The 23460-nt window shown below is 42.9% G+C and overlaps 1 protein-coding gene across 8 annotated transcripts in view; it reads right to left on the bottom strand.

Moving 5' to 3' along the window:
- LOC120946232 (complement factor H-like) overlaps positions 1–23460 on the bottom strand; it is a 3139400-nt gene that overhangs the window by 1586600 nt on the left and 1529340 nt on the right. The gene's annotated exons all lie outside the window — the stretch shown is intronic.

Here is a 23460-nt window from a genome sequence, read left to right as displayed (position 1 = left end):
AACCTGACCCTTTATATCACTAGACAGACTAATAGGCATCTACAATTTTCTGAAAGTGGATCCATAACTTTTTTTAGTTTTTGAATTGAGAACAGTAAGGTCCCTTTCACACTGACACAAAGATTGACCATCTATTGCTCTCTATGGGGAGGCGGATGTCAACAGACATGTGTCTGTTGACACCTGCCAACATCTGATCAAATCGTGTCCTCTAAAAACAGACAGATGGGGGAATCGGGATGCGCCATTCTAGATGTTGCGGCTGGGGCCACTGGTCACACGTGAGTGTGCTCAGGTTGCTGGTGGGGTTAAACCCTGGCACATATGTCAAAACCTGGACTGTCCGGGTCAAAACCAGAAAGGTGGCAACCCTACCTACCTCTGGCTAGGGGAACCTCTGACCCTCAGATGAGACCCTTTCTCTCAGCTTCTTTCTCTCACACTTAGGCCTCTGGCTTGGGGAAACTCTGACCCCTGGGTGAGACCCTGTCTCTCATCTTCTTTGCCTGTCCTGGACAGCACAGTGCAGACGTGCATCTCTTGTCTTCCTTACACTGACCCTTTTGGAAGGGTGGAGCACTGACCTCTAATTCTGATACTGCTAAAATAATAGCACACCCCTGTGCCATTAGTTGGCTCATTTTCTCCAAAACCAATTGTCCCTGATTTCGAAGGACTATCCCTAATACGGAAGAATGTCCCTCGCTCTCTCTTTCCTCATCATTTGTCCCTCATTTTGGTCTAACCTATATAGTTGTGTAGCACTACCCCGGAGGAGCTGCTGGATTTTTGGGTGGCGTATTACCTCTTGGCTCCTCCGGATTCCTAGGGGTGAATAATGCATATTGCATATAGTAGAAGTTAAGGAATGTCCACGACAGGTGCCCTTTGCTGTGCTCTTTATTACCCAGCCGGGTAAAAAGAGTAAACTTATGGTGAAGAAAGTAAAGTTGAAGAAGAATGGAGAATAGCAGATTCAGCCGTGATAATAAGAAACAGTCCTGCTCCCAAGCGTAACACTTCTATGCGCCACTCCTGCCGGAGTGGGTTTAGCGTACCCGGACAGGCCTCTCTCACTGACCTGGCAGCCGGAGTATCACTCGGACAATTTTAGGATAAAGTCTCTGCCACAGACACTCCTTGGTGAACTTGAACTTGAGGAGAAAGTCTCTGCCACAGACTCTCCTCGGTTAAGCTCAGAAAGGTACTTCTGCCTTGTGGCCCCCTTCTGGATTGAATTCTCGGAGGTATCCCTCCTTGGATGAGTTACGTCTGGATCTCCTTCAACTTGTCGCCCAGGTACCGACTGACAGGTGATCAATCCCTAAGTGTCCGGCTACCTCGATCCCTGGTGGTTTGTCAAGGCCCTTTTGGACCGCCAGCCTCTCAATGGCGCTCCTCAGACTGACTCCCCACCGAACAGCAGTACAGCTTGGGATCCTCAAAGGTGGGAACCCAGTCACTCACTGGATTCCTATCACTGTTCAGATGCTCCGGGCCAACATGGTCCCGGAACCAGGAACACCGCGTGGCAAGCACGCCCCGGCCAGGTAGGCCATAATGCCGGGGCGGCGTGATGTGGCCACCCTAAAGGTCGGTGCCACACTGGACGAAGAAGACCCCGAAACCAATGGCGTCTGCCTCATAAATACCACTCCCCAGCATGCACAGCGAGGACAAACCCTCCTGATTGGCTGCTGGGAAAGAGCACCCAAACCTTGACTCCACTGCTGCCACCTGCAGTACCAGGGCTGGAGGTATGCATGGGGGCATGGCCTCATCCTGCCACAATAAATAATGTGGGGGATGTGGAATAAGGATAGCACAGGGCAGTGTACATAATGTGAAGGTGTCGAAAAGGGAATGTATAGCACAATGTGTGGATGTGTGGAATAGGGAATGTACAGCACAGTGAACATGATGTGAAGGTGTCTAAAAGGAAATGTAAAGCACAGTGCACATAATGTGGTGGTGTGGAACAGAGAATGTACAGCACAGCTCACAGAATGAAGGGATAAAGATACTAAAATGTACCCCCCATTCCCCCATGTTGAGATGGATGGAGGTGGCGCAACCACATGTACAGTGGCGAAGCTGGCAGAGTGGGCAGAAATGACAACCCTACAGTTAGCATTATTAAAAAATAACCAGGATGGGGGAGGGGTGTTACAATATGGTTAAACCTGTTGAACAGATTAGTGTGGATGGTAATGTAGCGCTACGTGTGAGCCAAAAGGCAATGGCTGTATACACCTAATGGGGTGTGACCATAATTGCACCACAACAAAATGTGAAATTCAAATCAATAAAGTGAACAATATAAACAAAAATGTGATATCGTGTCTATATAAATAAAACGATGAAGATGTCATGAGATGGTGAGGAACTTCCCAACAGAAATCTTCAAATATGAGGTAGAATACATATGCACTTACCACAACCATTGGACCGAAATGTCGTACGGAGATTTTGCCGGGAGTCCAGAAAGAAATGGAGTCTGCCTCCTAGGCAGTCAGATGTCATCAACCAGGACTCAAGTCCTGCGGGAACGCGTGGGAACGGAGTTCCTGCACTTTTTTCACAGCAGGAACTCAGTTCCCTTTGCAGGACTAGAGCAGCCGAGAGCAGCCGAGCCACCCGAGCCAATCCTTCACTAAGCGTCAATGCCCAGCTCGAGTCACTGTCAGGGGCAGGCGAACCTTAGTAATCCTTTATGTTACTGGCCGCTTCCTGTATATGGATTCATCGGGTAGTGTGCGGATATTCCGCCACTTCTTCGATGCCGCAATGTCTCCTGGGAGCCAGTAACATAAAGGATTACTAAGGTACAGTGGATCAAAAAAAAAAAACATGCGGTTTAGTAACTATGCATTTGAGCGTATCATTTTTTTTTTTTTGGTGGGGGAGTGGATCTTGGGTGGGAGTTCCCACACTTTGTTCCCCAGGACTTGACCCCTGTCGTCAACCAGGAAAGGGCAGGAAGACCAGATGTTCATCGGCCACCGACTACTCCAATACTGAAGATCCTAGTAAACCGTGGGTATGGCAATCATAAAGATCCTCCAAGTATCCAAACACGATCTGGTTCAGGTAAGTGAGAACCCTGGCATGGGTACTGGAAACCAACTGGAGAGGGCTCAAAAAAACCTTATCTTCCACAAATTCATGTAAAGAGAAGAAAAAAATTGGGGCTCCAATGGTGTAGGTCATAAAGAGGTTTTAATGAAAAAAACAATATACATAATAAAATATAAAAAAAGGTGATCACAATTCATAAGTATTAAAAGCAAAATGGAGAGCAAAATGCTTGGCCCAAATGCATTGCTCCCTATATTGCTTTTAATACTTATGAATTGTGATCACCTTTTTTTATATTTTATCATTTATATTGTTTTTTTCATGTTCTGCTGCTTATAAATGCATGTTTTTTTTTATTTTGAAGTTCCACCACTCCTGGCACTGAGATCACTTGCACTTGTACATTGTGTTTATCTGCGATTACATGTGTTTACACTCAGCTGCATTTAGCTGCAGTAGTAAATACTTTCCTTTTCTATAGCAACGGATTACTTTTTGCGAGTACATCGGTCCTGCAAACTGTTAACGCTAGTATTTCAAAATGCACAAAACTGTATGTTATGAAAACATTGCCATAGTGGGCCATAGTGATGCATTTACTATTGTATAATGCTTCTATGTGTCTGGTTTTACAATTTGTTAGTTTGCCCACCAGGGGGTGTTGTGCACCCTGCTGGATTCCTGCGTTGTGTTTTTGTTGTGTGGCAGTCCAATTGCTCTATACACTGAGATGGGTCTTTCCCAACCAAGGGGCTGAGACTCACATTGAGCCTGGATACAGGCCGGTCAGCCATTTTTAAAATTAAAACGAGACCGTGATATTTTTCCAGACGTTTTGGCCATCTTTGATTATGAACGAGACTTAGTAGTCATCTTTGTGGGACATATTGAAAATAGATTTATTGCCAATTAGGGTGTAATTTTCCCTGCTGAATGGATCTATACTTAGCCTGGTGACTTGCAGCACATTGATGACATCAGTTATGATGAAAGAGATAATGTATGTGACATTGCCATGCCTGTTCGAATTGTTTGTAATACCTGAAAGCACTTGTTACATTGCTTGGGAATGACCTTTTTGTAGAGTGCTGTTTTTATGATTCACTTGTGAGTAGTTTTACATTTTACTTTTAATAAAAGTGTTTTACAGATTCACACTATGTGGGCATTTCTATTTTGATTTCATGGAGGAATTACTACAAGTATATTTAATATGCCACTGGTGAATTGGAGATATCATGAGGATCTGATTAAACCATATGGATCTTAGTATTGTATAATAGGATACTGTTTGCAGGCCATTTTTTACTCCGTAATAGAGTTAATTGATTTTGGTAAAAGTCCATTCAATTGTTGGCCCACATGGTGAATATGGAAGTTTGTTGACACCTTCTATCTCAAAGTGGCATCTTTGGATTGGGACTCTTGCTCTCTAACGTATCTAACGTGGACGTACATCGTTGTTTCGATCTTTATTTTTTGCACTTTATTGGTGTGCTTTGTATCATGTTATTATTAGTGCAGCAGAATTTTATTTATTTCATAGTGATGCATTGTCTCTGTTTAGCTGCAGTAAATAAGTTCCTCTATCCTCAGCTACAAGCTGAATTCTAACTGCCTGTGGGAAAGCGACATTAGAAAGGTCCACATTTTATTTTTAAACAGGTCATTATGTTTCTAGTCCCTACTCCCCAATGACACCATCAGTGTAATCCAGTAATCAGAATCAGGAGTGGACACAGAATGCATATCAAAACCCTCATATAATGTAATAGTTAAGTTATTATTAGTTAGTTATTTCAGATTTTCGGTTTTTCAAATTTTCGGTTTTCGTTCTTTTAAATTTTCAGATTTTCATTCCTATTTTTGGAATTTAGAATTTTCGAACTGTTGAATTTCCGAAGTTTCACATTCTCAAATTTTCAGATTTTCGGATTTCCGAATTTCCGAATTTAGAATTTTGGAATTTCCGAAATCTCTAATTTCCAAATTTAGAATTTTCAAAATTGAGAATTTCCGAATTTCCAAAATTTAGAATTTCCGAATTTCAAAAATTTCTGAATGAACTAATTTGCCAAAATTACACATCCCAGTGTTGAAGGTACATTTTTTTTATAATTTGCTTTGAGGGGACAAAGAACACAATTAAAATTTGAAGCAAAGGTCTATTTTTACCTACCTCGGGTGATGTTGAACTTGGTAGATAGAAAAACAGGGGCTTGTTACAAATACTGTACAATACAATATGAACCAGAATCAACAGGTTTTTGTTCACATCATTGATTCTCTCCTCGTACATCCATTTTGAAACACAATTTTGACATAGAGACTAATGCATATTAAAGGATCACTAAAGGAATTTTTTTTTTAGCTAAATAGCTTCCTTTACCTTACTGCAGTCCTGGTTTCATGTCCTCATTGTTCGTTTTTGCTTTGAAGTTGCTGTAATTCTGCTGTGATGTCCACACTTCCTGGTTGTCTGTTTCCTTATAACCACAGTACTGGGAGCTTTTCACTGTGGTCTAAGCTGTCATTACAGTGTGTCTAAAACTTAACAGAACCAATCAGATTCATTTTAAAAACAAAACACTGCCCTGGATTTGTTTGTTTTTGTTCTGTGGGTCTCTCTAGTTCACAGGAACATGAAACCAGTTTAAAAGTGAAACTAACCTGCAGGCACGTTATATGATTTCTTTTTATCTATTTGTAATAATGTCTCTATACCCTGTAAACAGTCATTTCAGCAAAAACATTTTTTTCCTTTAGTGACCCTTTAATTTTTTTCTTGCAAGAGCTCCCTTGTGGTGCTGGAATATTGCTGCATAGTTCAAAATTATTCGCATTTCCCTTTTTTCCGAAAATTTTAAGATTACGCTTAAGTCTGTTTCTTAACTTATGCGCCTGCCATTTTACACGAGTTCATGAATTCTGTGGAAAATCATTTCATAAAACATTGTGCCTATATAAACGCGAACCAGATCTGTAGGCTGTGTTTAAACTGCTATGTGCTGGCAGTTGCCCCAGCCCTTAATGGTTTAGATCACAGTCCAAGAGCAATAAATACAAAGCCACAAACTGTTAGCGCTGTCTTAGTCCCTCACTACAGGGAAAACATCTCACCTCATTTGGAGTTTGTCATGTGCTGTGCACATCAAGGTCAATCCTTACCACATCCCTCAGATGTGGAAAGCGAAAATGCTGTGAAGAAGATTTATCTGATCTGATCTTTGACTGAACCACCCTATCCCAGAGGAACTAATAAGGAATGACAGCACTTCATAAGATACTTTGATAGCATATCATGTTGAGTTTTTGGAGTTTATTTAGATCTTAATACATTTGTACATTTTGAATTTATTTTAATAATTTATTTGAGCCAATCTTGATAATGTAGTTAGCAGACCTTCCTCGTAATCAGGTGGTAGGGGTAATAAAGAGGTAGGGCTTAGCTGATCTCATTATGGCTTATTCACAACAGCAAGCTTACAGTGATTGTAATTTTTTTTTATTTTTTACGAAAGTAACAAACATGTCATACTTAACCACTTGCTTACTGGGCACATATACCCCCTTCCTGCCCAGGCAAAATTTCAGCTTTCAGCACTGCATTGCTTTAAATTAAAATTGCGCGGTCCTGCGATGTGCCTCCCAAACAAAATTGACGTCCTTTTTTTCCCCACAAATAGAGCTTTCTTTTGGTGGTATTTGATCACCTCTGCGTTTTTTATTTTTTGCGCTATAAACAAAAAAAGAGCGACAATTTTGAAAAAAAAAAACACAATGACCCGGATTCACAAAGCACTTACGCCGACGTATCTCCAGATACGCTGCGTAAGTGTAAGTATGCGCTGTCGCATCAATGCGCCATGCCCATAAACTGACATACGCCTGAAAATAGGCTTCATCCGACCGACGTAACTTTCCTACGCCGTCGTATAGTGGGCGCATATTTACGCTGGTCGCATTTGCCGCTCCCATAGATTTTCTATGCACATATGCAAATGAGGGAGATACGCCGATTCACGAACGTAGTTGCGCCTGGCGTATAATAACGCGGTTTGCCTAAGTCGAACGTCCGGCGTAAAGTTATTCCCCATATAGGAGGCGTATCTTAGGGAGTAGTTCCGATGTGATTCTGCCGTACGTTATTCGTATCTTTATGACGCTCAATCCATCATTTGCATGGGGTTACGTCTCATTAGCATGGCTCACACCCACTTCCACCTACGCTGGCTTACGCCGAGGAAATCTGTGCGCTGCGTCGGCGTAGCGTATATTAGATACGCTATGCCCGCATAAATATGTGCCGATGTATGTGAATCCGGGCCAATATTTTTTACTTTTTGCTATAGTAAATATCCCATTTAAAAAAAGTTTTTTTTTTCTCAGTTTAGGCTGATATGTATTCTACCTATTTTTGCTAAAAAAAAAAATAGTGATTGGTTTGCGCAAAAGTTATAGTGGCTACAAAATAGGGGATAGAATTTTGAAATTTTTTTTATTTCAATTTTTTTACTAGTAATACGGCGATCTACGAATTTTGTCAGGACTGCGATATTATGGCGGACGCATCGGACACTTTTGACACATTTTTGGGACCATTCACATTAATACAGCAAACAGTGCTATAAATATGCACTGATTACTGTATAAATGTGACTGACAGGGAAGGGGTTAACACTAGGGGACGAGGAAGGGGTTAAATGTGTATCCTGGGAGTGATTCTTACTGTGGGGGGAGGGGACTGACTGGGGGAGGTGACCGATGCTGTGTCCCTATGTACAAGGGACACAGCATCAGTCTCCTCTCCCTGACAGAATGTGGAGCTCTGTGTTTACACGTCCCTGCTCTTTCTCTGCCAATCGCGGGTACCTGGCGGACATCGTGGCCGCCAGGCACGCGCATCGGCATCTCGGTGACGCGCCGGGCGTGCGCCCTCCAGTGGCTGGAGGCCGGAGGCCATATATAGACGGCCTCCCAGCAATTAAGAGCCACATTGTGGCCGTAAAAACTTGCCGGGCGGGCGGGAAGTGGTTAAAGTGGTTGTTAACCCACTCTGCTAACTTTATATAATCCTCTGTGTCTCATTATGCTAGGTTCTCCTGTCTCTGTGTTTTATAAAAAAAATGCAGTTTATATCTGTTTTCAGAGCCCTAATCAGCGCTCACATGACTGAGGTTCCCCCGCTGATGTCATTCGAGACAAAAGGAGGAGAGAGGCAGCCGATCACGTGAGCGTCGAGCAGCGCTCTGAAAACAGGTATAAATTGCATTTTTTTTATAAATCACAGAGACAGGAGCACCAAGCATAATGAGACACAGAGGATTATATAAGATTTTCAAAGTTATTCCAGCAGCAGGGGGGGGTTGGCACTGTCACTAGCTGACAGGCAGGGAGGGGAGGAGGGAGAGAGGAAAGAGGAGGACAGAGAAGGACAGAGCAGGGCTGCAGATGATTGTGGTGTGTAAACTGACCACGGTGTCAGGGCTTAGCAGCCATGATAAACCATGGTCAGTTTACAGGGGGGGGGGGCAGAAACTTGCAGGATCAGCCAGGTATTTCGGGTGATACAGGGGGCCAAATGACACAGCACAAGCACTGAGCTGTATAACATGCTTTAAAGGAACAGGATCTTTTTTTTTTTGTGGGGGGGTAGCAAATTTTTTAACTGCTCTGTGCAATGGTTTTGCACAGAGCAGCCCCGATCCTCCTACTCTTGGGTCCCCCTTGGGTGCTCCTGGCTCCACTTTTAAGCTGAGTGTCCCCATAGAAAGCCGCATCATAGCTATAGCTAACTATTAACCTTCCCTTCAGACTACACTTGTTACCGAGACATTTCCATCCATTCTCACTTTGCTACACGAGACTTATCATGCCATACTTATCATACCTACATCGTTAGGCCTCAGCCATCAAAGCCATATACAGGGCCTAAAGCCAATAGTATGCCAGGACACTGACTTTCCTTTACTGTCCACCTACTCTCCCTGACTACCTAATATCTTAGACCTTATACCCCCACCTACCTTTTGAACTTGCTTAATTTTTTGCCTGGCTGCACCAAGGAGCCTACTTACCTACAAAGGCCTACATTTACCCTAGACCTTTGTTGAACTCCACCCCTTTAAGTCATCTTCACATTTGTGCATGGCAATGTTTAAAGGGACCCAACATTGCAGACATAAGCTCACCATATAGACTGTCTAAGACCCCATACACACTATTAGATTTTCTACAGATTTCTGTCTTAAGATTTACCAAAACCATATACCGTATTTTCCGGCGTATAAGACGACTGGGCGTATAAGACGACTGGGCGTATAAGACGACCCCCTAATTTTCCAGGAAAATTTTTGATTTTGGGATATACTCACTGTATAAGACTACCCCCTTCTTACTAGTCTTTCTGAAAGCTGAGGGGGAGCCAGAACCGCTGACAGAAACAGGCTTTTTCAAATCTCACTGTGCCATTACATTACATTCCTCACTGTGCCATTACATTACATGCCCCGACTGTGCCATTACATTACATGCCCCGACTGTGCCATTGCATTACATGCCCAGACTGTGCCATTGCATTACATGCCCAGACTGTGCCATTGCATTACATGCCCAGACTGTGCCATTGCATTACATGCCCAGACTGTGCCATTGCATTACATGCCCAGACTGTGCCATTGCGCCATTACATGCCCCCACATTGCCATCACTTGCCCCTCACTTGCCCCCACTGTGCCTGAACTTGTTGCCCCCCAGTGCAATAACCGCAAACACTCACTTTTTTTTTCCAGCCGTGACAGTCCCCCATGCTGCGAGCATGAATGATTTCAAAGCCGCGCCTTCACTTCAGAGTGTTCTGTGATAGGCGGCACACAAATTTTCCCAGCAGCGCCTCTGTTCTGTTTTCCGCCTATCACGGACGTCTTCTCATCTCGTCCGAGCATGAGAAGGCATCTGTGATAGGAGGAACACAGAATAGAGGCGCTGCTGAGAAGATTTTTGTTCCTCCTATCACAGAACACTCTGAAGAGAAGGCGCGGCTTTGAAATCATTCACACTCGCGCTCGCAGCATGGGGGACTGTCACTGCTGGAAAAAAAAGTGAGTGCTGAGACTGTACCCGGCGTATAAGACGACCCCCGACTTTGGATGCATGTTTTTGCATCCAGAAAGTCGTCTTATACGCCGGAAAATACGGATATGAGGTCAAACCTTAAGAGTTTAAATTTGTATGCAATTAGGCAGGCCCTTGCACTACATGGTTTTGGTAAATTTGAAGACAAAAATCTGCAGAAAATCTAATAGTGTGTATGGGGCTTAAGTAACCACATTTTTGATAGTGGAACTGGGTTGGTGTTATTGAGCTTGAGCCCCCTTATCTGAGAATCCTCACATCAGGGCTCAAGTCCTGCGGGAACGCGTGGGAACGGAGTTCCTGCACTTTTTTCACAGCAGGAACGCAGTTCCCTTTGCAGGACTAGAGCAGCCGAGCCGCCTGAGCCAATCCTTCACTGAGCGGCGATGCCCAGCTTGACTCACTGTCAGGGGCAGGTGAACCTTAGTAATCCTTAAAGTGGAGGTTCACCCTATAAAACATTTCTAACACTAAATCCAGCCCAGTCCTGCATATAAAATGACACTGACCTTTTTTTTTTCTTTGCCATAGATAGCGTTAAGTCGTGGAATTCACCGCGGCTTCCGGGTAGGGAATCCCGCGGGAGTGGGCGTTCCTATTGTCATGCCAATTGATTGACATACAATGATGGCGATTCGCGCAGGGGAGCCAACCTGCCACAGTACAACTGCGGCGGCTGGTCCTTAAGTGGTTAAATACCACAGCCTACCTGAGTATTGTTGCTGACCATGTCCATCCCTTTATGACTACAGTGTACTCATCTTCTGATGGCTACTTCCAGCAGGATAATGCACCATGTCACAAAGCTCAAATCATCTCACCACTGGTTTCATGAACATGACAATAAGGTCACTGTACTCCAATGGCCTCCACAGTCACCAGATCTCAATCCAATAGAGCACCTTTGGGATGTGGTGGAACGGGAGATTCGCATTATGGATGTGCAGCCGACAAATCTGCAACTGCATAATGCTATCATTAAGGTGACCAGATTTTTTAAATGAAATCCAGGGACATATTTTTTTTTACTAGTAATGGCGGCAATCAGTGACTCAATGCCTGTCGCTGCCCGCCTCATAGGCTGTCAAGTCTTACTCTCCGGGACCCAGCTACTAGGGCCCGGAGAGCAAGGAGATAAGCAGGCAGAACAAACGAGCGGAGCTGAATGGGCATGCACCCGAAACCGAAGAAATATTTCATCCACTCCGACCAGCACATGATCATCAGAAAGGGGCACAGATAATGGAATAAAATACACCCCCTAAGCTAGTAGGAGCGGCAGAGTGGGGGGTTTGTAATTCAGATATTTTTTTTTTAATTCTGCACTGACTGTCTTTGAAATTGCCCCTGCTCCTGTTCGAATTTAATCCGGGGACAGACTTGTTCTGGGGACAGTGTCCTCAATCCGGGGACTGTCCCCGGACACCGGGGATGTCTGGTCACCCTAGCTATCATGTCAATATGGACCAAAATCTCTGAGAAATGTTTCCAACACCTTGTTGAATTTATGCCATGAAGAATTAAGGCAGTTCTGAAGGTAAAATGGTCCCCAGCCCAGTACTATCATAGTGTACCTAATAAAGTGGTCAGTGAGTGTATATAGTGTTGCCAATTTATGCAGTGCTTATATACGATACATTCACATAAGTCCCAGCTTTGAGTCCACAAAGCATAGCATACTAGGGCCAATCAAACTAACAGCATGTGGGAGGGAACACACTCAAGCACATGAAGAACTTACAAAGTCCACGTAGTAAAGACCTGGTCAGGATTTGAACTGAGGAATCCTCAGTTCAAATCAGAAGTGCTAACCACTAGGCCACTGTCCTGTCATACAGTAGACATAGCCCTCCCCTGATTGCCAGACTGCCTTTGAAGGATGGAAAACAAAACAACTTAAATATAGGCCCCTAGCTTGCACAAGTAGATGTGCTAATAGGTGTGGATTTTAAAACTAAACTCAAAATAAATTTTAAATATAATAAGCATATGTGAAGGAAACAGTTCACTTCTTAGGGCCCTTTCACGCGGGGCGGTTCAGTAATGATCCGCCCCGTGTGTCCGTAAGCTCAGCGGGGATCGCTCCGTATATCCCCGCTGAGCCGGCGGCTGACAGAGCGGTCCCCGCACACTGTGCAGGGACCGCCCTGTCTTTTCTCCGCTCTCCCCTATGGGGGGATCGGATGAACACAGACCGTGTGTCCGTATGTTCATCCGATCCAAACTGCAGACGGAAGAAAAAATAGGATTTTCTTCCGTCCGCAAAATCAGATCTTTGCGGAGGCGGGTGATTACGGGTGTCAGCGGATGTTTATCCGCTGACACCCGCAATCACATAGGGACCAATGTATGTCCCTTTTTCATCCGCAAACAGGTGGATGAAAAAGCGGACATACGGTCCGCACGCCTGAAAGGGGCCTTAACCAAGGACCGCTAACTGTATATATATACGTCATTTTTTTAAAGATGGATATCTCGGTAACGGCAGCAGCTACTGCCACAACCGAAATATCCATCTTTTCAGTGAGCGGTCCTTTAAACGATAATGGTGGTCTCTGGTGGATTCGCTGCGAGATCACCATTATCAACAGCGGGAGAGGGCCCCCCCCCCTCCCGCCGCTCTCCCGCGCCCTCCGCCGCTTACCGGAGCCGTCGGCAGTGGCGGAGGTGATCGGGTCCTTCCTCCTGCTCAGCTGGGATACGAGTGAGGGCAAGATGGCCCCCACCCATCCCCATAGCATAGCAGGGTGGAAGCGACGTCAAAACGTCACTTCCGCCCATGCTTTTTAAAGCGGGGGTTCACCCTATTAAAAAAAAAAAAATTTTTTTTTTATTCTAGCATAAAATTCGGTATCGTAGCGCGAGCTACAGTATGCCGGTCTTACATTTTTTATCCCCGTACTCACTGTGCTATTGTACATTGAAGATTCCGGGGGAATGGGCATTCCTATGGTGAGAGAAGGTGATTGACGGCCGGCCCTGGCACGTCACGCTTCTCCGGAAATAGCCGAAATAGGCTTGGCTCTTCACGGCGCCTGCGCATAGCCTGTGCGCAGGCGCCGTGAAGAGCCGAGACCTACTCCGGCTGTCTTCGGGGAGCGTGACGTGCCAGAGCCGGCCGTCAATCATCCTCCCTCTCCATAGGCACGCCCATTCCCCGCGGGAGTCGGAATCTTCAATGTGCAATAGCACAGTGAGTACGGGGATAAAAAATGTAAGACCGGCATACTGTAGCTCGCGCTACGATGCCGAATGTAATGCTAGACTGATGTGAAGGAGGGTGAACCACCGCTTTAAAGACATATTTTATTGTTGTCATTTTTTCAAATGACAATTTTTTTATTATTTTTTTGCATTTTAGTCTTAATATGAGATCTGAGGTCTTTTTGACCCCAGATCTCATATTTAAGAGGACCTGTCATGCTTTTTACTATTACAAGGGTTGTTTACATTCCTTGTAATAGGAATAAAAGTGACCCATTTTTTTTTTTAAGTGTAAAAATTAATAAAATAAATAAAAATAAATAAGAAAACTATTTTTTTTTAAAAGAGCCCCGTCCCAACGAGCTTGCGCGCAGAAGCGAATGCATACGTAAACGGTGTTCAAACCACACAAGTGATGTATCACCGCGATCATTAGAGCAAGAGCAATAATTCTAGCCCTAGATCTCCTCTGTAACTCAAAAGATGCAACCTATAGAATTTTTTAAACGTCGCCTATGGAGATTTTTAAGGGTAAAAGTTTGACGCCAGCGGGCGCAATTTTGAAGCGTGACATGTTGGGTATCATTTTACTCAACGTAACATTATCTTTCACAATATATCACAAAATTGGGCTAACTTTAGTGTTGTCTTATTTTTTAATTGAAAAAAGTGATTTTTTTCCAAAAAAAGTGCGCTTGTAAGACTGCTGCGCAAATATGGTGTGACAAAAAGTATTGAAATGACCGCCATTTTATTCTCTAGGGTGTTAGAAAAATATATATATAATTTTTTGGGGGTTTTAAGTAATTTTCTAGCAAAAAAAAACCTGTTTTAATCTTGTAAACACCAAATCTGAAAAACAGACAAGGTCCTTAAGTGGTTAAATAAAATTAAAGTGAAATAAACGAGTCCATGACAAGTCCAAAGAGGTCTCAATGTGATGAACATCCACCATGAATAAAAGTGAGTATCCTTTCCACCAGCATGAAGATGCACCACACATTCACCAGACTCTATTGACCCCTATTACAGGAAGTCAAATGCACAAAAAAGGTAGATCCCACAGGTCGGTCACCATATATTGGAATCCAGATTAAACTGCACTTCAACATGCCAAAATCACTCCAAAAACATATTAAAGTAGGGAGGGAGAGAGAAGAGGATTCTCATAGTGTAGTAGTATAAAACATTTTAATTAAAATCCAATAATATTGCACTTACATCAAAGTAGACAAAGATCAGCATATAAGGTAATGGGGTCCCCTGATGATGTCAGACGTAGGCTGGCTAAATGGCGTTGGGTGGAGTTTCTCAAGATATTTAATTTCCGATAGTTGAAGCGCAGGTGGAAAGCAAGCCGGCGTTCCCATTAGCTTATATGCTGATCTTTGTCTACTTTGATGTAAGTGCAATATTATTGGTTACGTTTATTTGTTATTGGTAGAATGAAGTAAGCTGGTACTGGCAACAGCGGGCAGGTGAGACATGCACCAGTAGCAGACTTTAGAACAGCAGGCACAGCAGGATGTAAGGCAAGTACTGTAACCCACAGGAAGATTAGCAGAGTCAGGCCGGCCAGTCAAACACTGGCAAGACGGATCAGGTACAGAGGAGCAGCCAAGAGCATCAGGGTACAAGCTGGGTCAGGAGCTAATCAGTGGAAAAAAAGCAAATGGAGCGGGCAGGAGCGATGGTCAAGGACAAGCCAGGGTCAGTGCAGGTGGAGTTCAGAGAGTAGTCAGACACGTGGAGTCAGCAATTGGAATCATAAAGCAGAATCACAGGGTCACAGGATACAGGGATGGTTGAAGATAAAGCAGCAGAAAATGCCTAGAGCACACAGGACCCTGGTAGTTCATTGAGTACGTAGTTTCCCATTATCAGAACTCCAGAACTCTGTTAATAACCTGTCTAACAGTTTAAAATCGCATGACAAGTCACACCCTATGTGTGCCTATGGAACTGTTGAAATTGGTGTGACTCTGACTTGCACAGATTTGAATAAGGTTTCTGCACTATTTTTGACGATTTCATGTGCGACTTGCATAGACATCTGTCGCACAGATGTCGGCAAGTCGCGCATTGAATCCCACTGACCAGCGGCTTTGAAATTACGCTGAAGTAGAGCGATTTCAAAGTCGCATTCGGTGTGAACAGGGTGTGAATGAACGATACAGCCGGATAGGTGTAACCCTGCACCGCCGCATCTTTTTTTAAATGTGACAGCAGGCACAGGGAGAAGATCCCTGGTCTTCTGTCACAGCAGTGAACGTATCCTTTAAATTATAGTACATGTTTTCCAAAGAATTTCAGACACGAATATACATATATATACATACAGGGCTTTTTTTCTCAGAGAATAGGTGCAGGAACTACTTTCCGAGTCACCTCTTGTGTCCACCCCCTACCCACCTCTGAGCACCATTCCTTGGTTCTACCCCCTACCCACCTCTGAGCACCATTCCTTGGTTTCACCCCCTACCCACCTCTCAGTAATGGATACAGAACCAAGCATCAATTTGTGGTGCTAAGTAATTTGTATGTAATTTGATGATAGGAAGAAAAATAGAATCCCTTTAGCCAGCAACAATGGAGCACCCTCAGCAACAATAGACTCTGAACAGCTAGCAGCAATAGACCCCTCCCTCCACAGTAGATGTCTCCCAGCAACCATTGTCTCACAGTAGCATAGGAGCCCCCCAGCAACAATAGATCCCCCACCAGCGACAATAGACCCTTCCACTGAAAAAATAGATCTATCCCGCAGCAGCCAGCATCAATAGACCCTCCAGTACACCCCAACACCCCTTGCCATTACATACATTCAGAGCTAGAGGTGCCGAAACTGCCTTCCCCCACGTTCCTGCTGAAAAAAATCCCTGTATACATATATATCCATTATTTATAATTAATGCAATATTGAAGTCTTGATAGATTGTTGCCTTTTTACTCTCAGTTTCAGAGTTCCACAGGAACCTTCCATTAAGTCAATATCTTAAGAAAAACAAATGGTGAACTGTGAAGAAAATATGAAGTGAAAAAGTGGAACTGGCGGCAATGAAGAGAATCCTGGTATCAATTTCCCCTCTTACAGACAGCACATGAAAACAAGGCTGACCTTGAAGCTTTTTTCATCCCTCATCTTATGCTTTAAAGAGTACTTTTCAGTACACATGTGAAATATGTACGTGTATTGTAATTGCAGCTGTGATACACCTTTTTATGTCCTACATATGTTTCATGCTTTAAACACATTGTTTGAATTACGTGTATAAACATTGCCCAGTTCAGATTTACATTCCTGAAATTTAAAAGTTCCTTTTTTTTTTTAATAGCCTTATTCAACTGCATGTTTGCTATTACCTTTGCTGTAGTACGCAATTTTTACATTTTTACAAATCCATTGCATATGAGATAAAGTGTGATAATGATTCATTTGTTATAAAATACAAAAGACCATAAATGTGTTTCAAGAAAAAGCGTTACATTTGGGAAAATGTTTATCTTGTCTAATATAAAATACTTATGTGATCAGCCATGTAACATATGTAGCGCTACCCCCGCAGGAGCCGTTTGATAATTTCAGTTCTCTATTCTTCGCCTTAACATCAAGAACAACCTCACCCCCTCGGACACACTTGGTTAAATGAAAAATACTGCAAACATTTAAAAGAAAACGAATATAGATACCTATAAAGTGGTTGTAAACCCTTACAGACCACTTTGACCTACAGGTAAGCCAAAATTAAGGCTTACCTGTAGGTGCAAGAGGAGGAGGTATTTCCAAGAAAGGTGGCACTGATGTCTACGGCGTATGCACCGTAGACAACAGCACACAGGCGCACTGAGCGGTGGCGGCTCTCACGTGCACGTGCAGGAGTGACGTCATCACTGCTCCGGCCAGTCACAGCGCCGGAGCAGCAATACCCAGAAGTCTCTCCGGGTAGCGACGGAGAAGGTTTCCGAGGACCACTGCCGGGGCTTCATTCTCAGAAAAGAGAGGGTTTACTTCCTCTTTAACTCGGGTGTAAATTAGCACCAGGAAATAAACACAAGACCGTTTAGTGATAAATGAACTCAATGTATTGGTACAGATTATCATAAATGGTGGTATGAGCATAAATGAACACAGAGAAGGTAGGATCAGACACAGTCCGCAAGACAGTATAATCACTATGCCAATGTAACTTAGAATAGCGTTTGGCACCATTAGACTGGGATTAACTCATGAATCAGTAAAGTCAGCAATAAAGAATGCATATAAGCATTAAAGTATTTGTAAAGTCTTCTTTTAAGAAAAAATAACAAACATGTTATACTTTCCTGTCATGCAAACTTCCTATGGTGACACACCTGCAGGCTCGATCTTGACCAGCGATGCCTGCATTCATAGACACAGACAGCGTGGCTCAGCTTCGCCTCCCACTCTCTTATCACAGGATTTTACTGACAGCAGCGTGAGTCAATGGATCTTGCTGCTCTCAGCCAAGCTTGTGAGAGTTGGGAGAAGGAAGGGAGCCACTACAGAAAGGCAAAGCGCTAGAATTAGTGAGGACTCAGTTAAGTGTAAGGGGGAGTGAGGGGGTGATAGTAATACCTAAGGATTTTTTTACCTTAGTGAAGGGAATGCAATAAGGTAAACAATTTTAGGGTTTAGAACCACTTTAACTGGAATGTGCATAATAACACTATAAATAGTCTGTAGTGCACTTTAGGAGAATGGCTAGGACATGGTGCACTGTCCACTGAGAGGTACCTCTTAGCAAAAGCAATAGGTGAAGGCCTCTGTGTAGCAGTCTTTAGGGACAGTCTTTAGTCCTAACGCTTTAGCCGGCTAGCGTTTGGGCCCAGTGCCGGTGCATGTGATAATAGTCCCAATCAAGCCTGCAGGTGGAAACAAGGCTACTAGAAGACTGTATGGTCAGTTCCTAAAGGGCTCAATCTCTCTAGAAAAATATAATAAATTCCTACAGTGGTATTGCAGCTCGCCATCTGGTCACATGCAGCAATTGGTCCACTATCTGCTCTACACCCAGGTGACTCTGGCTTTCAGCAACCCCAAACTCAATGATCCAGATCCTGCTCATGCCAACAAAATGCAGCTTTAATGGTTTCCCTCAGGGTAAATTGCGCCTCGTACAGGCTGAGAAAATTCAGCCCTTTCCCCTCCTCCTGGCAACCTTGCAGTTCAATGCAGCAAAGCCTCTCTTCTTTGGACTACATGTCCTACAGTTCAGTGATGCCCGACTAATGAACTCTCCCCACTCAGTAGCTCCCTCTTTCTGCTGATAAAGCTATTACCAGTTCAGCACCACAGGGCAGCAGCTACAGAGAGCAGCTGCAGCCAGTGTTTCTCTCAGTCTCCATTCTTAGTCAAGCACCAAGCACAAACAATTCAACCTTTAGTAAAGTTGGTTGCTAAAATGATTTTGCAGAACTGAAACAACACATTTTTGATAATAAATCTAAAAATGGCAGCCTAATTAGTTGAGAAAATTGCTTATGCATATTACAATTTTAAGATGTACTGTATTTACTATTTTTTTTTCAATACATTCAATAGCTAAAGTAATTTAGTACGCTTCCCGGGGGGAAAAAAAATCTACTTTTTGTTTCTTCAAAAAAGTTCAGGTTGAAAATGGGGGGGTCGAAAACTTACATCTGATGAGCTTTTAATTGTGACTTCACCTTGTACTTATGTTAAGGTTAAATGTCCATTATAATATCCAAATTTCTTTAACCAGAAGAAAGCAACATTAGAGTTACATAGTCAGGTTGAAAAAAGACACAAGTCCATCCAGTTCAACCACAAAAAAATAAACAAACAAAATAAAAAACACAGTACAATCCCATACACCCAACTCCATACCCACAGTTGATCCAGAGGAAGGCAAAAAACCCCAGCAGAGCCTGATCCAATTTGCTACAGCAGGGGAAAAAATTATTTCCTGATCCCCGAGAGGCAATCGGATTTACCCTGGATCAACTTTACCTACAAATCTTAGTACTCAGTTATATTCTGTACATTTAGGAAATAATCCAGGCCTTTCTTAAAGCAATCTACTGAGCTGGCCAGAACCACCTCTGGAGGGAGTCTGTTTCACATTTTCACAGCTCTTATGCCGCGTACACACCATCACTTTATGTGATGAAAAAAAATGACGTTTTTAAAAACGTCACTTTAATTGACCGTGTGTGGGGGAAAACGTCGTTTTATGTCTTCTAAAAAACTACCAAAAAAAATTGAAGCATGCTTCAATTTTATGTGTCGTTTTTCAAAACGTCAACTTTTACTTCACAGAAATTGACCGTGTGTAGTAAAAAACGTTGTTTAAAACAAAGTTTTTTCACCCGCGCATGCCCAGAAGCTACTTATGAAGCAAGCTTCAATGGAAAAAGTGGTGAGAACGTAACCTCGCTTTGCTAGAACATTGTGAGAAAAACGATGGTGTGTAGGCAACTTCGTCTTTGAAAATTGAAGTTTCAAAAACGTCATTTTTTACTTCACAGAAAATGTCGTTTTTTTTCATCACATAAAGTGATTGGTGTGTACGGGGCATTACTGTGAAGAAACCTTTCCGTATTTGGAGATGAAATCTCTTTTCCTCTAGACGTAAGAGTGTTGTCAAGCAGAATATAAAGCATGTTTTATACCTGTAAAGCCCTAATTGAGCACATATGGAATGGACAGTTAGGTAGGTGCTCATATTACATAGTATTGGTAAGTAGATTGTACGAGATTGAGCAGATTGAAAGGTATATGTTGAGCTTTATCAGTATATGTTATTTACAGTATATTGTGTCAAGATTCCTCTTTTATTGAATTGTATTGTAACTGTACTGTCTGCCCTCATTTTGTTTAGCGCTTCACAAACTCTTGGCAATATATAACTAAATAATTTATACAATATTTATAGCACTGATCGCTGTAAAAATGACAATGGTCCCAAAAATGTGTCAAAAGTGTCTGATGTGTCCGCCATAATGTCGCAGTCATGATAAAAATTGCTGATCGCCGCCATTACTAGTAAAAATAAAAATATTAATAAAAATGCCATAAAACTATCTCCTATTTTGTAGACGCTATAACTTTAGCACAAACCAATCAATAAACGCTTATTGCGATTTTTTTACCAAAAATATGTAGAAGAATACGTATCGGCCAAAACTGAGCAAAAAAAAAGTTTTTTTTATATATTTTTTGGGGATATTATTATAGCAAAAAGTAAAAAATATTGGGCCAGATCCACAAAAGGGATACGACGGCGTATCTACTGATACACCGTCGTATCCCTGTTTCTATCTTTGGAACTGATCCACAGAATCAGTTTCCAATAGATAGGGAGAAGATCCGACATGTGTAAGGGACTTACACTGTCGGATCTTAGGATGCAGTACCTCGGCCGCCGCTGGGGGCATTTCTCGTCGAAATGCTGCTTCGGGTATGCAAATTAGCACTTACGGAGATCCACGAAGCTTTTACACTTCGTTTTTTCTCCGTAAGTATTAGTTTGCAAACGCAAAATTAGGGCTGCTTTTACAAGGCCTAAACTGTTTAGGCCTTGTAAAGTAGACCCTTCTATCCCGCGTCGCCGTCTTTTTTTTTTCAATTTTTTTTTTCCCGCCGCAACTCATATTTTTTTTTTTACACCCGTCGCGATTCTCAAAACCCGGCGCAACGTAAAACCGCGCAAAGCACGTCGGGAAAATTACGTCGTGAGCATGCGCAGTACGTCCGGCGCGGGAGCGCGCCTAATTTAAATGGGACTCGCCCCATTTGAATAGGAACGTCTTGGCCGGCCGGATTTAAGTTACACAGCCGAAAAATTCTAGGTAAGTGCTTTGTGGATCGGGCACTTAGGTAGAAATTTTGCGGCAGTGTAACTTAAATGGGAATATTTAAGTTACGGCGGCTGGCTGTGGATCTGGCCCATTGCTTTTTTTTTAAATTGTCGCTATATTTTTTTTTTATAGCGCAAAAAATAAAACCTACAGAGGTGATCAAATACTACCAAAAGAAAGCTCTATTTGTGGGAAAAAAAGTCAATTTTGTATGGGAGCCACGTTGCACGACTAAGCAATTGTCAGTTACAGCGACGCAGTGCTGAATCGCAAAAAAAAATTCCAGTCTTTGGCTAGCGAAATGGTCCGGGGCTGAAGTGGTTAAGATCTGGTCATATCAGGGCTCAAGTCCTGCAGGAACGCAGTTCCCTTTGCAGGATTAGAGCAGCCGAGAGCAGCCAAGCCACCCGAGCCAATCCTTTACTAAGCGGCGATGCCCAGCTCGAGTCACTGTCAGGGGAAGGCGAACCTTAGTAATCCTTTATGTTACTGGCAGCTTCCTGTTTATGGATTCATCAGGTAGTGTGCGGGTATTCCGTCACTTCCTCGATGCCGCAATGTCTCCTGGGAGCTTTTGTCATTGTTCCCAGGAGACATTGCGGAAGTCTGCCGTGAGTTATCGTGGGATTTAGAAAGAACTTGCTTACAGGAACAATGACAAAAGCTCCCAGGAGACATTGCGGCATCGAGGAAGTGACGGAATACCCGCACACTACCCGATGAATTCATATACAGGAAGCGGCCAGTAACATAAAGGATTACTAAGGTGCAGTGGATCTGAAAAAAAACATGCGGTTTAGTAATTATGCATCTGAGCGTATCATTTTTTTTTTTTTGGTGGGGGAGTGGATGTTGGGTGGGAGTTCCCACACTTTTTTCCCCAGGACTTGACCCCTGGGTCATATCCAATATAGTATATTACATAGGTTGGACTTCACCTACTATGTAACTATGTAAGAATATATTAGAAGTCATACAAGTCATACTCGCTTACTAGCTGAAAATAGACATACTTTGGACTTAGCTTTATAGCTTAGCGCAGTGTTAAAGGAAACCTATCATGAGAAAATATGAGGGTTGCCATTTCTGATCTCTTTTGAAAATGCTAGTTGCTTGGTTTGTCCTCATGCTTTAATACTTGAGGTCAGTGACCTAAAACAAGTATGCTGATGGGGACTTCTAACTTTAACCTGACTTTTCTGATCACCGTATTTATTGTGGCAGCAAACAAGTCAGGCAACAAACCTTTTTAAAAAGGTGGTCAACAATGGAAGCCCTTGTATTTGGCTCATTATAAGGTTAAACTGAGCTTTGTGAAGTCAGATAAGTAAATATGTCTGATACATAGAGGCAATAGTAAATCAGTAGGATTAAATAATATATCTCAACAAATAAATGAAGTAGAGTGGACGGAGGAGTGGACAGAAGAGAATCTAGCATGCATACCATTGTAGAATGATTAAGGTCATAGATGATTAAATAAGAGGATTTTCTGGGAGTACTTGTTACATTCTGTATCAACTAACACTCTGATAGACAGTAAAAACTATTTTAGAATAACAAGGACTAGCATTTTTGCATTCTCATTCTTTTATGATGGTAAACCTATGTTGATTCACACACACTAACATTAGATTACCAAAAGTATTGGGACTCCTGCCTTTACACGCACATGAACTTTACTGGTTACCTAGTCTTCGTCCATAGGGTTTATTATTGACTTGGCCCACCCTTTGCAGCTATAACACCTTCAACTCTTCTGGGAAGGCTGTCCACAAGGTTTAGGAGTGTGTCTATGGTAGTGTTTTACCATTCTTCCAGAAGCGCATTTGTGAAGTCAGGCACTGATGTGGACAAGAAGGCCTGGCTCACCATCTCCACCCCAATCCATCCAAAAGGTGTTCTATCAGGTTGAGGTCAGGACTTTATGGACCTTGCTTTGTGCACTGGTCCAAATCATTTGGTGGAGGGTGGATTATGGTTTAGGGTTGTTTTTTTAGGGGTTGAGCTTGGCCCCTTAATTTAAGTGAAGGGAGCTCTTAAGGTGTCAGCATACCAAGAAATTTTAGACAATTTCATTCTTCCAACTTTGTGGGAACAGTTTGTGGATGGCCCTTTCCTGTTCCAACATGACTGTGCGCCATTGCACAAAACAAGTACCATAAAGACATGGATGAGCAAGTTTGGGGTGGAGGAAATTGA

Source organism: Rana temporaria, chromosome 7 (assembly GCF_905171775.1).
Source record: "Rana temporaria chromosome 7, aRanTem1.1, whole genome shotgun sequence".
Taxonomy (NCBI): Eukaryota; Metazoa; Chordata; class Amphibia; order Anura; family Ranidae; genus Rana; species Rana temporaria.
This window is presented reverse-complemented; position numbering and strand designations above follow the sequence as displayed.